This window comes from Puntigrus tetrazona, unplaced genomic scaffold, assembly GCF_018831695.1.
Source record: "Puntigrus tetrazona isolate hp1 unplaced genomic scaffold, ASM1883169v1 S000000008, whole genome shotgun sequence".
Classification (NCBI taxonomy): domain Eukaryota; kingdom Metazoa; phylum Chordata; class Actinopteri; order Cypriniformes; family Cyprinidae; genus Puntigrus; species Puntigrus tetrazona.
Genome location: NW_025047688.1, coordinates 330723 through 344815, shown reverse-complemented (window position 1 = coordinate 344815; position 14093 = coordinate 330723). Strand labels below are relative to the sequence as shown.

General features: G+C 37.6%; 1 pseudogene; it reads left to right on the top strand.

Moving 5' to 3' along the window:
• The window catches only part of LOC122332252, a 76638-nt pseudogene that overhangs the window by 13879 nt on the left and 48666 nt on the right, over nucleotides 1-14093 (top strand).

The following is a 14093-nucleotide window of genomic DNA, read 5'->3' as shown; positions in this document are numbered from 1 at the left end:
CATACATACTATGCAGATATATCCTAAACAGACAGACCCACAGGGCTGTCTGCTCTCTAACAGAATATAAAGAATTAAACATATCGTGGGCAATAGACAACCCTCTGCCTGTTTGCTCTCAGCTTTTCTTGCGCTTGTTCTTGACTACCACAGCGTCATCCTCCAGCTACAAAGCAAATATTTTTCCAAGTTCGCTGGGTCTATAGTGTTTATAGGCGAGTTCTCTGTAATGTGCGTTGTGTTTTTGAATGATATCTTGAAGGAAGGTGTAAAGTAGAGTAAAAGGTAAAATAGTTGTTGTCATCGTGTGTATGTTTACGGGTTTGTTTTTTTGTCAGCAGATACTGATTCAGCCAAGCCCTCTTGCTGTCATTTTGCAATTCTAAACCCCATAGCATATTAATTTTTCATGATACCCCATGATTTACCTTATATAGTGAGAATAAATTGGATGGCCTGTTTTAAGCAGGCTGTTCTGCATTACTGGGCAGAAAGGCCTGTAAGAAAGTATAAAGTGTGCATGTTTGTTGTGTTTGTGTTCAGATGCGCGGAAGAACTGATTTGATTTAAAGAACAGAATTTGGCAGATGCTACAACCCAGTTTGCTTGCTTACTTATATATTAATTTATTTATTTGCATAATATATCATTTGCATAATGTATATCTTTTTTATTTTATTTTAATTTATTCTTTATACTGTATCTGACACTCTTCTCATTGTGTGTGTTGTGTTTGCAGAAGCACACAAGCGTATCATATACAAGTGTCTCTTGACATCCACATGACTTTGTATCCAGGCCTGAGAGTGTGTGTGTGTGTGTGTGTGTGTGTGTGTTGTTTTTTAGTAAGTGCATGAGTGTTTGGGGCAGGGCTGAGTGTGTCAGCGTCTGCTGAGTGTTTTAAGTTTTGCAGATAACCAAGGACAGTTATGTCTTTTCCACTATTTACCATCCGCCTTTCATTCCCTCTTCACTCCGCCTCTTTAGTATGTCTGCCAGTGACTGAATTGAACACACAAACCCTCAAACTCATACATACATAAAACCCTTCAGACATGTGTTCTGGTGAGCTGGCTATGTAGGCAGCATTTTAAGGAGTTCTCAACATGAAGGCTTGGTCATTTTATTATGAATCCTAAGCTACGTTGTTTTTTTTTTTTTGTTTTTAGGCAAAACGCGAAAAGCGCCATTACAATCCCACAATGCATTGCAACAAGCTCAAATTTAATATTTTTGTGTCATTAGAAATGTATTACCTTATTCTAAGGTTTCTTTATGCCTAAAGTGCCACGAAAATTAGCTTAGCATCACATGTACCTTTCACAATACAGGCAGTCAAAAACAAAGAAACAAACTCTGAATCATTCAGCAGTGAAAAACTATTGACCTTTAAATGTATTAAAATGCATTGTACGTATTTTTATTCAAAACAAAGGGTTTTTTCAATAAATAAATTAATTAATTTGTGGAATTGGGTAAATTAACTTGATATGCTGCACTCACGGTGATAAACCACTCATAGTAAAGTTCTTTGGCAATGACAAGCCTCTTGATACATCTGAACAAATTCTATATATTGCTACTTTAGTGTCAAAGTTGTGTGCACAAAAAAGATGCTGACACAGTCAAAATCTGTCATCAAAGAAGTGGTAACTGTTTATTTTGGCAGAATTTTTATTTTCGTAATAAGTGATTCGGTACATCGCTAGTATTGCACTTGTATTTTAGCAACATGCTAACATTGAAATCTATTTCAGCTTGAGTCTCTTTTATGCAGCACATGGACATGCCACCTATGTAAAGCGATCCAAATTGCTCAATTATGATGTTCCACGACAGTTAAGATGCCGTCTTAAACGACAGCTGTCTATGCAGTCGATATCCAAAGCTCACTTGATTCTGAGACAGATCTGTTGTGTGTTTTGGAGATGTTTTGTTGCGGTCACTTAAGACCTCACTAAAGACCTAAACCTGGCTTCTGATTCTAACAGCAAGCTGAGGATTTTGAGAGAAAGCTCTAAATTCACAGACGCACACACATAAACACACGGCCCTCCGGTTTGTGTCACGGGGGCTCCGTGAGCAGGAAGTCCTCCACATGTTTTGCTTTAGCTTAAGGGATTCTCTCTCTCACTTCACTCTTCATCAGTGGCTCTTTCTTTCTCTCTGTCACACATCTCCTTTTTATTTTCTTCTCTAAGTTCTCCATTCCCCTCTTTTTCTTCTTCTTTGCAATGAGGTGATCCAGGCTCGAGGGAGTGCCAAGAGAGTTACAAAACCGCATTCATCGCGACACACAATCGAAAACACACACACGCTCACACAACACGTCCTGTCTAAACAATGCTCCCTTGGCTGAGTCTGGGGAGTGATTTGAGTTGGTGTAAAGGGACAGCACAGGAAGTGTCATGAGGGAGAGAGAGAGAGAGAGAGAGAGTCGGAGGGTTTGAAGAACAGGAGCAGTCCTACAACGAGGAAAAACTTTCCTGCCGCAGCAGCAGGCGGACTGGGTCTCAATCGCTCTTGCTCCTCGTTCACGCTTCGGTTGTTGTCTGATGTATGATCCTGGACAGGGCAAATAGGGTGAGTAGCACAAGCTCTCTATTTCTCTTTCCTTATACTTAAAGAGCTGTAAAAGGATATTAGAAACATTGTTCAGTTCCACTTCTCCTCTGTAGCACATTAAAAACTTTTTCCCATAACTTTTATTGAGACATGTTTAGAGCGTAATTAAAACACAAATGCCGACTCCACAGCCAAACCTCTGCGTCCTCAGTGCCGTATCCATTACTTTTACAATTCAGCAAGTTTATAGTCTTCCTCCCCCTGTGTTTATTCATTCTAGTTGATGGTCTACAATGCTTCTCGTAATTTATTATTGTATATAATGGAAGGACGTGGAGACATTTGCGCATAGTGAGGGTCTCTGAAATGTTTTGGGAAATATTTGCATGCATCACGTTGGTTGATCAAATGGTCAAATGTTCTTGTAAACATTCCTATACCTAATAAAACTGCTTAGGTGTGAAAACTTTTTGCATTCAAATCTTTCTCATACAGAAAGGAAAGTTTAGTTTTGACCAAACATGGCAGTATTGTGGTTTTCATGTTTACTTGGAAAGTAACGACTCATCTGTCATTGAGCACTCTATCTATCATTGTGCAACCACAGAACTGTGGTTTTACAGCATGCACACAAAATATACAAACATATTGTTTGAGACAATGAGAGTTCCCTCTTATCACCCCATTGGTGTTCCATTGTAACCCATCATTGGCCTTCTTGGTTATTTACTCTTCTTTCCGTAGATTTGTAAACATGTTTAACGACCATCTCATGAGATCTCGTTCCACGCCTGTCAGTTGTGAATTACTTGGATGCCGTTGACTTAATTTATAATCAAGTGAAATCTGAACTCATTGGTTTCAGAGTTATGTCGGCAGTCAGAATTCCTCTGGGTAGTGACAACTTTTCCGAAGTTTCTCCTTCATGCTGTTTAAGTAGATTTGCATCTGGAAGTCTTGGGCGCATCCCATGCGTGTCTGGAATGAATATCAAAGCTTTTCTCCCAAGGTTGTTTGTCCAGAGATGCTGGATATAAAACTAAGTATGATTCAGTTGTGCTGATAGCTGGAACCTCAATTTTATGATGAGGAAGCTTTTGGACCTGTGTTTAAGCATGTGTGTGTTTCTCAGGATTCAGAAGCTAGGGAATAAAGCCAATGTAATAGACTCTTAACTGTTGGGCAGAGGATACTACTTATTCGGCACTTCTGAGTTTTTCTGTCCTTGCAGACAGCCTCATAAAGCCAGTGCTCAACCAGTAAAAATTCCCATTTCTTGAGCAGGTAGTTTAATTTTTGTATTTTTACACCCGGTTATCTTGTTCTAAATACAAAGTTCTGTCATGAAACCCTAGATGGCGCAGGTTTGATAGGTTCTAACCAGGGCTTAAAATGAGGGGAGAAGCGGGGATGGAGTCCCCTAGTCAGAAAAAAATTACAAAAAGCATCCCCTCTGTAAACCCACCATCCCTCTTTGCCGTCCCCCTTTAGATTAATAATTTTGTGCATTATGTAAAACTTATCATGCACATGAAATGTTAAAATTGTCTAGTTATGTTAATTCACAAATTGAATAATGGCGATCGGCCAATCAGAACTCGCATTGTAACAAGTGCGCACAAACTCCAAGCAAATCTTCATTTTGGAAAATGATTCTGAAATTCTTTAAAAAGATGATTTTATCTTGATTAGAATTTTCATTTCTCCTGACATATTTGGCTGTGTAACTGTGAGGGACTGAGAGATGATAAGAGAGCTGACATTATCAAAAAGCCTATATTATTTAAACATGTCACAACAGCATCCAGTTAGATTGCCCTTAAAAAATATCCACATATGGGTTTTGTTTTAAATTCAATGCATAAGCACATGCCTGCAAGCACAAATGTACTATTAATTTTATACAACAGCACAGAGCAACAGTGTTCAGTTCTTGAAATAATCTGTTCTTGAAAAATCGAAGGATCCAGTGATTCAACCCGTCCATTCAGATGGACTCACTCCCTGCATCCCAATGTGTATAGCCTATTATTGGACACATTTGTACAACCTCACTTTATTATTTTACTAAATCGTGTATGTAAATCAATCGTATCTAAATCGTAATTGAGTTGCATTTCTTTAATTAATTTGTAATGAATTGCCTACACTAACCTAAATGAGTTACCTTCCTTTCTTTTTTTATCTGGGTCATTAAGTTGTTTTATAAGAGGGTCCACTAGAAGAATATTGTGTTGTCCTATCAGAGGATTTATTTGAAGTTTCTTGCTCAAAACACCATTTTAGACACACAGATTTATGTTTGCATGATGTTGGTCTATAGCTAGCTGACTTTAAAAGCTGGTCTTTTCAATAGTGTTGTGGAGCCCCAAGGCCTATAAGACCGAATGTGTTATGTGAGTCTTACAAGCCAGACTATCAGTATGCTGCACATTCTGGCAAAAGAACTGCAGCACATGTCCAAGACGTCTGATCTAGTAGTAGAGTGTAGTGTAGTAGTGCTTTTAATGTGAAATCTATGGGTCTGATATCATAGTACAATTATAACAGATTGATGTGCAACTGCTCATTTGAATACTGTTGCAGCTGTCAAAGGATATACATTTATGTAAATTTTTAAATATTGCATAGAAGATACAAAATAGAAATAACAATATGTAAAAAAATGTGCATGAATACTATATAATCACGTGAATTGGATTAATGTTTTATATAGTAAAACATGAATAAATTCCTAGATTCTTATTAAAAAAACAGTGACTAAATATTTAGCATTTTATTCCTCGGTTTTGTTGTCCTGAACACATGGGATGGAAACTTTGTTCAGCAGTCCTCCAATTTTTCACATAAATTAAATTAACAACTTGGATGTGAATGGAGCTATTGTAGCAGCCTGGTAAACTTTTTATGGACTGATAAAACTTATGCATCCAGACTCAAATAAGCTGCCTAGTGGCCAGCCAACCCGATTTAAAACTGGTGGATTTTGCCAACTCTTGCTTTTTGTGTAATTGTTTTGTTGTACAGGCTGTCAGAAACTGAAGCTAATGACAGGATAGCATACCAGACTGATGCTAATGCCATTTGTTGACATGACCTGCAATATACTGTAGTTATGTTAGCTGCTGATGATAACAAAATATTGTGTCTGCTTTTGACAGAGCCATTTTATCCTGCATTGTCCGGTCATTTCAGAAATGCCTCTCACTGTGTTCCCACCCAAATTTTTCTGCAGAACATTATTCAGTCTCTGAGAATAAAAAAATAAGAGGCAAGACAATGATGTCACCATTAAAAATCACCGAACCATCTGCGAGAGCCAGATGAAACAGCTGCCTCAATTGAGATGGACTTAACCTTTTGCTCTCAGCAGAGTGCTTTATTTTTCTCTACGCCTTTGCTCTTCGATTTCGGCACAAGATATCAGCATGTTTCCTCTGTACTTGAGCTCTGCACAACTACACCTGTAGCACCATCTCAGAGGAGTCTTCATCCATCAGTTCTCCATTAAATATTAATCCTGTCTGAGAGCACATGCCCCTTTTATACAAGCCTGGCTGAGCGATAAGAACTAATCGCTAATTGAATCGCCCTCATTTAACAAACTTCCTCAAAGGTTCCTCGACACTTATCTAATCCTTCTCTCTTTCAAAATGGGAAAGTACTTTTCTAGTCTCGCAGTAAAAGACAAATCTTTTTCTTTGATCAAAACCCTGAAGTGTTTAGGACTTCGACAAATGCACGTAAGGGTAACTTAAAGCATTTGCAGAATTTGTAGCGTTTAGAAGAGGCTTGAAACTGTTTACACAAGACACTCATGACACATAACAGTTTAGAAATTGTAAAGCAATCTTTAAAAAAACAGAAAACCACATTTTTATTCTCTGAATGGTATAGTTTCTGTGCCATCATCGCCTCAAAACAAAACAGCAAAAATGCTAATTGTTTTTCACACAGGTTTTCCAAACACTCCCCAATGGCTGTACAAACAGTATCCTGCGCCCAGAGCTCACGCTTATTGGTTGAACTGTTGCCATGCTGAGCAAGTCAGGATTCTCAAACAAAACCCGATGTTGTGTCGCTGTTTAAACTTTTCTAAAGAGACAAATTTCAGTTGTGTCGTGACATATTAAAAGCTATTTTAACATGTAAGTATTGAAGAAGTTTCGAAAACGAGCAGCATTGTATAAGGTAGTGCACAAAATAAGCCATATGAATCAATAATCTTGTAATGTGAATAGGAATAAAAGTTGTGATTCACTTTCACTTTAGTGGTTATTTTAGCTGCTAACTGTTAGTCAGTTGTATATTTAGATAGACTATGCATTTGAGTTTTTATAAAAATGCATTTTTTTCCAATTAAAAATAAATTGTTAAGCTTTAGATTCTTGCTTTCTCCTTTATTATTTCTCCTTCTGCTAGACAGAAGGTAGGAAAGTGACAGCTCGCCAGTGCCTATTACCTCACGCCTTGGTGAGGAAATGAGGCTTCCCACAACTTACATAAGCCTGAACCTGCTGGGCTTGCTTGGTCTGTGTAGAGGTTCTTAAGGTCTTTTTTTTTATAGTTTGCCATATAAAGATTGGGAATGTTGGATGAATGGATGGCCTTTGTTTTAAGTATTTTATGATCTGAATGCAGGGCCCAGATCTTTACATCAGCTGTCCATGGTTTGTCTGTATGTCTTGCTGTGAGACTGATTATCCCGTGAAGTAAAAAGGCAATTCCTGTTGTGACATGGAATATCAAAAGTTTAAAGGCAAATCCTGGGAGTCTGTGGCTTGCGTATCTGCTTATTTGTTCTGTGTAACAGCTTACATCAATAAACCACTGCGGTTGCTCGTTAGCTCGTCTGTTCACAATCTATGCACATATGAGATTAATGCACAGATAGATGGAAATGAATAGAAAAAATAAATGTGACAGGGTGGTTTGGATCCAGATGTGACACAGTGAAATAAATGCATGGATATTAAATATTGATTTAAGTTATTTCATGTGAGAGAAGAGAATATGGAGTCATACAAGAGATATGAAATTAAGTACAGCTATGTTTGAAAATTGGGATTTTATATAGATCATTTAAAAGTCATTATACAAAAGTAACTGGATCAAGCGTGAATAAAGTGAATGACCAATCAAAACTGAGTATTCTAGTAAGCTGTATAATAAGCAGCATTATTGATAAAATCATTGACAAATTGGCAATTGTTTTAAAAATTATTATAAAAGTGCTTTTATACACAGCTAAAATCTAATGCAAAATAACTGATGCCAAACAATATTTCATTCATTTATTTTGAGTTTTAGCACACTGACAAATAGCCTTTAAGGGTGCAATGGCTTTTTTGTTATGCTGAATGTCTCTTCATATCCCAATAACAATCATTAAGTTAAGTGGTATGAATGTATTTATATGTATGTATTCTTGTGGAAGGCATAGAACCAATAGACCAATCCAAATACTCTTATTGACTTTCCACCTGCCTTTCAACTGTGTGCATTTGCATGCCCCTGCACACTCGATCCGCACAGACAGGATACGCCATCAGCTTGTTCACGCACATGACAGAGTAAGAATATCAGGCAAGCATCAACAGCCCGATCTTCCTTCCAGGTATTATAATCCTGTTACTAACTGTACTATAAAGTTTTCTCACCGGTGAATGACACATGATGTATTGCAGTAATGCTGTCTTTGGGCTTGGCTACGGACAGCAGTTTGCAGGAGGGTGGGACATCTGTTTTCAGAGCTGAACCTTTAAAATTACATTACGAAAACAAGCTGTCTTTATAATATCGCACATTAAAAGCAATGCCCTGACTTAACAAACTGAAATACAGAGTCAGCATTTTCTTCAAAGCATCAAAGCATAGTCTTCTGAGCCTCCGATGCACCTATCACATCCCCACAGGTAGTAATGCACGGGGTAAGCCTGTACTATTTTTCCTCAGATTAGCTCTCGTAACTCACAGGCACCCTTATTCACCATGGGGAACCGCTGAGGCAATCAACAGCAGATCACCTACAAATGGCACCAAGCCTGAAAGAGAGTCCATGGATATTTCACTGACGCCAGACCGGAGGCTGATATCACTGCAGTCCAAGACAGATTTGACAAAAACTCGTCCTGCACTATTTGTGCTACAGACATGAATGATGCCTCAAAACATGCCTCTTGCTGAGTTAGGATGTGCTATTACTTTTATCCTATTGGACAGAATTTGGCCTGCTAAATGATGGAATTGCAGAGAAATCCTATAGATTTATTTTAAAGTTGTGACTCAAAGCATGTCTCACGGGCTAGTATATCATAACTGGATGGGCCTTTTTGACTGGTGCAATCATCTAGCAAGCCACCTAGAATACACTAACAGTTCTGCATAACAAAACTCAATCAAAACTAACCCAATCACATTTTGTGGCTAAATGGCTATTTAAAAATGGTACTCTAAAAGTAGCCCTAATTTTGTGGAAAAACTACAGATTTGGCAATACTTTAAGCCTAGCAATGCTCATGTTTTTTTATTAAATGTAAAATCTAGTCCCAGAGAAATATACTAAATATTTCTGGGGTCATTAAGATTCTTTAATATTTTAAAGTCTTGTTTGCACAAAAAAAAAGATGCATTTAATTTGATCAACAATTATGTAAAAATAATATGATTGTGACATTGTGCTTTTATATTGTAAGTATATTTAAAAAGAAAAAGCAAAAACTACTTGAAATCATTCTTAAGTCTCCTTTATGAAAAACACTGAGTGGAAAAAATCATTCTGTAATTTCTGAGGTTTTATGGTACATCATATAATCCCTTAGGAGTGTCCCTACTTTCATCTATAATTACAGATTCATCAGCCATGTGCTCTTTTCTCATCCCAGCTGGACACTACCGTGTGTGTGTGTGTGTGTGTGTGTGTGTGTGTGTGTGTGTGTGTGAAAGAGAGAGAGAGTAAGTGTTGAGTAGTTAATTATGTTTGGTCTTTAAGTAAGTCTTTGGTATTAAACTTGGCTAATCTTAATAAAAATGGATGAAATCCCTCTAACTGCTAACAGTCAGGACCTTTTTTCACGCTTTTATGTCATCTCACTGCCTCTATCTCTCGTTCTTTTTTCCTAATTTATTTGAGCCAACTATATACTAATGGCCTTCTTATCTTTTTCAGCTTTATAATCAGTTATTAGCATGAGATGTACAAAATTACTCTGCACGGATTGCTCTTAATTCAACAGATGAATTTTTGATGTCTGCACTGAGGCAATTTCACCCGAAAAAGGCTTACACCAGCTGCTAGGAAGGATATGATTTTCCATAAGGCCTATTTGGCTGTGGTTACATGATTTGGTCGTTTTCATGCGACTGGAATGTGTCTCTGAGATATAAATATGTTTGCAGGCAGCTGAATAGACTAAAGTGAAACTTGACATGTCGGAATAGATTAACGCATCTGGCCAGCTATCAGGACGCTGAAGCTTTGGCGAGATCCCAAATTCACTTTAAAGTAAGGTCTTTATTATCTTCATGACCTCTGGTCTCTCTTTCTGTGCCAGATCCTCTGATAACTTCTGATAAGTGAGTCTAGCTCCGACTGAGTGGAAAAAGACACAGCTGAAAGCCACTTTCAGTTTATTTATCTGAGATGAATCTTCCTTCTTTTGGAAATATGAGTTATGGACGGACCAAGAAAATATAGGGCTGCTTGAATTAAATATCAGAGCATTCCTAAGAAATGGATTGATCAAGTGCTAAGTGCTGTGTATTTGTATGTATTATTATTTTGTCTAAAACTGAAATTATTATTTTGCGGGCGTCTAGGTTTTTTGTTCTTTCAGCAAAACAAAACTATTCTTCAAAAAAAAGACCCTTTCATTTGTAATTGTACGCTTTTTATTAGAGACTGTATATTAGTTGGCTGCGATAAAAAAAAGAAAAAATAGTAGAAAACTAAGCAGAAAATCATTAAAATAAAAAAACAGTCATAGCTTTCACTTTCAAAAAATAGGTTTTATGGTCATGAGCATATGAGGAAAAAAATGTAGACACACTTTCTGTCTAAACTCTGTAAAGCACTTAGTTTTTTTCCTATTTGTTCTTCACATTTTCAGAGTAGAGTTTTATAATGTGTTGTGATTTGACTGATAGGTGGATGATGGGAAAAGTGTCAGCATAAGGCAGAACATCTTTCACACCTCTCTCCTGTCCACCCCGCTCTCGCTTTACACACGCTGCACTTGTCATTTTTCACACTGAGAGCTTTTCCTGGGCAGCTGCTGCACGTGCTGAGTGGAAATGCATCTTTACCCTCTCCTCCTTCCTGTCTGTTGTTCCTCTTCTTCACTGGTTTGAAATCGACAGAGGCAAATGGTTTTTTAGATTCATGAAGGAGCAGATCGGCGGGCGCAAACAGATGCTTTAAAGAGAAAAAAGATTTGCTCGCAGACGTATTAATGCGTTCGCAGAAAACCTTCCACTGCGTGCGCGTATATTAACTGTTTTGAAGCTCGTTTTCCTCAGCAGGTCTTTTCCGACATTTCAGTCTTAAGGTCACGCAATATTCCGAATGTGGCTTGAATGGAAGGAAAAGGAAAGCCTCAGGAAAATATCAACAATGGAAGTAACAACGGGACACAGCTAGTCCACCCTGTCCCCTGCCTGTTCCTCAGATGTTTTTTTCTACATTCCCACCAATAGTCCCCATTCCTCGGATGGAAGTTTACCTCCCGTCTTCCTCTTCCAAATTCACAATTCCAGTTGAGCTCAGCATGGATAAACAACAATTTGGCACATTTTAATAACAACCGATGCAATCGGTTTTGTCAGATTACACGTAGTGCAGTAATGGAAATGTCTATTGTTTTGGAATGATTGAAAGAAGCAGGGTTGTTTTTACTTATTTTTAATTTATTTACATAATCAGAGAATGGTAACACGTTGTGTGTTTGACTGTAAGCGTGTGTGTTTTGACTACAGGCTTTAGAATCAAACTGTTCCACCAAGACAGAAACATTAGCATTGTCGTGACCATTACCATATTAACCTTCTAAGAATTGACATGATTAAACTGATCAAGCGTGATAGTAAAAAAAGTATACTGTAATATAATATATAGAGAAATGCTATAAATATACAGAAAAATAGCAAAATGCTACTTTCCATAAACATGGCGACAGCACAACTACTTTCAACATTTAGAATAATAAGACATTTTTAGCTTTGCCATCACAGGAATAAATAGCATTTTAAAGTGCACCTGTATGGATAATAAAGTTAAAGCGTTTGTGCAGTGCTGGTTTTGTGTACAGTGTTACCAGGAAAGAGCTCTTTTATCAGCTCCAGAAGCTCCAGGAGCTCCACTCTGACTTTCAGTTTCTTATTCAGACCAACATGAAAAAGACCAAGCGTTTCATGCAACGGCCAGCATGGCTTGGGATTCTTTTAAAATGACTCGCCTTCAGTGATTCAGAGTCAACTTATTCTTCTGAGAGACAATAACTTTATACACTGTGCCATTATGGATGTCATCATTCATTTAGAGCTGTCTTAGGCTATACACTGCATAATAGGTCATTTTCAAAAATCTGTAATAGGCGCACTTTAATATATTTTCAAATAGAGAGTTATTTTAAATGGTTTAATATTGCATAAAATACTGCTTATTACGTATTCTATTTTATTTATTTATTTTAATATTGGCCAAATCTATAAACACTAATTATACTGAGCCTAGATTTCTAAACAGCGTGGTTTAATTCCAGTTGGTAGATCTAATTCACAACACTGTTCTTGTGAATGATTCATACGTGAATCAAACTGATTCCCAAGTTCAACTGCGGAGGATTGTTAGATCTTAACATTTTTCATTTTGGTCTGTTTGCATGCGTATATTGCTAACTTTAGACAATTTTTAATGACCTTGTAATTGTATTTATTAAAATGGGTTATTCGTGAAGCTGCACTGACCGTTCAAAGCATGTCTGTATGTGGCCGAACGGAAGCGTTTGGAATTTAACAGATCTCTTTCCATGAAGCCTCTGTTTGATGTCATAAACAAAATCATCCTTTGTAATGTAGTAAATGTGTGTTTGTAATTCCTAATCTTGTGATGATGTTGACATTTGCGCTAATCAGATTTGCATCATGGGCATTAAGGGATGATGCGCATCTGCTTTACTGCTCTCTGCTTGTGACTTTTGGGACACTTAATCTGGATTGTGAGAAACTGGATCAGGGTTAAATAGGTCAGGAATCTGGATTGGGACATGATAGCGCTTTGGTCATTCTTTCACATTAATTTGACTTCATTCGCGCTGACCTTGACCGCCCTCGGAAGCTTTTGTGCCACACAAGCAGTGTCTTAGCCCCCCGTGCTCTTGTAAGAGGAGTGTGTGTGTGTGTGTGTGTGTGTAGCCAGGGTCCTGCTGCATTACAGCACTGAGCATGCCTCAGTGCTGATGACATCAGTCCAACTGGGAGGAGGTCTAGCAGGGATGATGTCATAGACAGCCGAATCAGATCATTTGCTGCAGCCTTCATCCATTACAGAAATTACATTTTTTGTATATCCTCACCCTTCCGTTCTTTGCCCTCTATTTTTCTTGCATCCCATCTTTTTAACCTTCTGTCATGTAATGTTTTCGTACCCTTTTGTTTACAGTCTGCTGTGCCTCTGGCTGAAACGTAACTCTTAACTCTCTCTCTGTTTAATACTAAGAAATAGATGCAGTTTTAGTTTGTCAAACTGGTCGCCCATTGTGTTATTCAACAGCGGAGTTCGATAGTTAACGCATGTCTGTGCAAAGCTGGGAGAAATTTTAACGTGACAGCTAAAGAAATCACTTTGCCAGATGTGTGCATGTTGTAAATCAGACACTAGAGGAGGCAGAGTTGTATCAATAAAATTAACATTAATGTAGATGGGCAGCGGCCCCAAGAGCATCTAAGATTTTTGGTAGCAAAGAGTTTTTTTCCCCTACGCTGTAAAGAAGAATTCAATATACACTCTCAGAAATAATGGTACAAAAGCTGTCACTGGGGCGGCACCTTTTCAAAATGTGCACTTTTGTACCCATTAGGTCCAAATATGTACACTTTTAAGTATTAAAATGTACCTTTAAGGTACAAAAGGTACATGTCCTTTTGAAAAATTACCACCCCAGTGACAGCTTTTGTACATTTTTATAATGGTAGAGAAATGATGGATTACTAGCATTCTTTAAAACATCTTCTTCAGTGTTCCATAAGAAATCCGTAAAAGGTTGGAACATGATGGTGAATTTTCTTCTTTTTGATGTGGACTACTTCTTCAGGGCACACTTGAGGAAAATAAAATATCAAAGAAAGTGACAAATTTTAGAGCAAAATAGTAGACTGCACTTTGTCATCGAAAGATTAGTCAAATTATAAGACAATAGATTAACTGTGACATCCATTAATTTTTATTTATTACATGAGGAAGCCAAACTAGTCTTTCCTTAGTCGCATAAAGCCATGTTTGCTTTTTCCATAGTGACTCAGTTCATTAGATA